Source organism: Condylura cristata, unplaced genomic scaffold (genome assembly GCF_000260355.1).
Source record: "Condylura cristata isolate star-nosed mole 26May11 unplaced genomic scaffold, ConCri1.0 scaffold00029, whole genome shotgun sequence".
NCBI classification, from domain to species: domain Eukaryota; kingdom Metazoa; phylum Chordata; class Mammalia; order Eulipotyphla; family Talpidae; genus Condylura; species Condylura cristata.
In genome coordinates, this window is record NW_004567130.1 from 18,863,085 (window position 1) to 18,865,147 (window position 2,063).

The window sequence follows — 2,063 nt, forward strand, 5'->3', positions numbered from 1 at the left end:
CGCTCAGCATCTACATGGAAACTTCCCCTGCAAACTGTTGCCTTAGAGCAGACACCACACCATCACTTGGCTTCCATCTGGTGGAGGAAAAGCACAGGAAGCCTGAAGGAGACTGGCAAGGTTAAAAGCTGACTCATGCAAGGAGGTGTGGGCAGAAGGGACTGGATGACCAGTGACCCAGGCTTGGAAGTCGAGACCCTCAGTGCTCTAGCACAGGGTGCGAGCCCAAGCAGGCGTCAGACTCCTGCATCAGACTGCTGGAGCAAAAGAGACATTAACCAAGGCAAAGAGAAACCCCACTGACCAGGGAAATGCACACAGCACTACTGATAAGGGACTGAGCACAAAGAGCTACAAAGAGCTGATGCGGCTCACAAAAACAAAGTAAACAACGCCATGAAGAATGGGCTGGAGAGCTAAGAAGACACTTCTCCACAGAGGGGACGCAGATGGCCAGCAAGCATGTGAAAAAATGTCCAACACCACTTGGAATCGGAGATGCAGCTCAAAACCACAATGAGATGCCACCAGCGAGAATGGCACCTTAAAACAACAAAACAAACAGGAAACAGCCAATGCTCGTGAGGGTGTGCAGAAAAAGGAGCTCCCCTGCCCTGCTGGTGGGGTGCAGACGGGCCCGGCCACCATGCACAGTGGTGTGGGGTCCTCAGGCCACTGCGAATGGAGCCACCACGTGGCCCAGCAATTCCACTCCCGGGGACATACCCAAAGGACACACACACATCAACTCAAAAGCACTCCTGCACCCCTGTGCTCACTGCAGCGCTAGTTACAATAGGGAAGCCCCGGATGCAACCCCGATGCAGTAGACGGCTGGCGCCAGAAGGCGCGTCTGCATGCACAATGGGCCGCTCAGCCATCAGAAAAGACGGACTCACCCATCACAGCAACAGGCAGGGAGCTGGGCGGGAGCGTACTGCTGAAACAAGCCAGAAGGAAAAGAAAACTATCAGATGGCCGCAGGAGGAATGTGGGGGACCGAATAGGACCTAGAGAAATAATTATAATGGTCGAAACCACAATTAACAGGCAAGTAGCGATGGCAGCACCCAGCCAGGAGCACACAGCTCGGGAGTGTGTTTACAGGAGGGACCAGGGGCTGGTGCGGGCACTGGGGGGAGGCCGCAGGGCTTCCACGAGAAAGCAGCAGCCTACAAAGAGCAAGCGCGGTGTAAAGTAGCTGTAAATAAGTTAATTTTTAAAACATTCAAAATTCAATTATATGTATAGCTGTAAGCGGCAAAAACGAACAACCCCACTTGCGTGGCGCCTTGTTCACAGAGCAGGGGAACAGTGGGTGATGGTGCCCATGGCCGCAGCCCAGGGAAGGGTCCGCGGAAGCGGGCGGAGTGACCCCGCACTCACTCTCCCCTCTGAGAACTGACCCTAAGGTACGTCTGGCCGCTCGCCTTCCTTTGGTAACCAGGGATACAGTGACTAAAGGAAGACGCTCTGCGCCCAGCGCTCTGACCGCAAGACGCCTCCACACAGCTGAGGAGCCTGCGCCACGGGACAGCGGGTGCTCGGCGCGGGGTGACCATCTTCTGAGAGGCGCAGAGAGGGCCCCAGCCCAGACCTCAAAACGGATTCTCGGAGGAAACAAATTCCCTGCCTGTCAGAGGGAGCAAAGAAGTTTCCCTTCCACCACCCGTTTCTCAGCGTTTCCCCGTTGCTAGCCGTCCTTACACTCCGCTGACGCCTGGCCGCTTCTGACCCCTCCCTGGCATGGTCCTGACAAGAGGGAGGGGCGCCCTACCCCGCCCCCCTCGCTACGGAGATGAATGGCTGTCGGGCGGCGGGCATCTGGGTGAGTGGACCCCTGCCCGGGGCTGTCCAGGCGTGTTCCCAGCCTGTGTCTGCGGCGCCAGGCCGGAGACAGGTGGTTTCAGGGCACCCGAGGGGTGTTGGGAGCGGTCAGGGCCGGCGTCGGGGTCTGGGGGGCCGGGGTCTGACCCACTCGGCCCGCGCTCCTGGGGGGCCACGGCCCTTCACACGTCTGCTGGAAAAGGCGGGTTCAGCGTGGCCAGGCCCCGCGGGCTCTC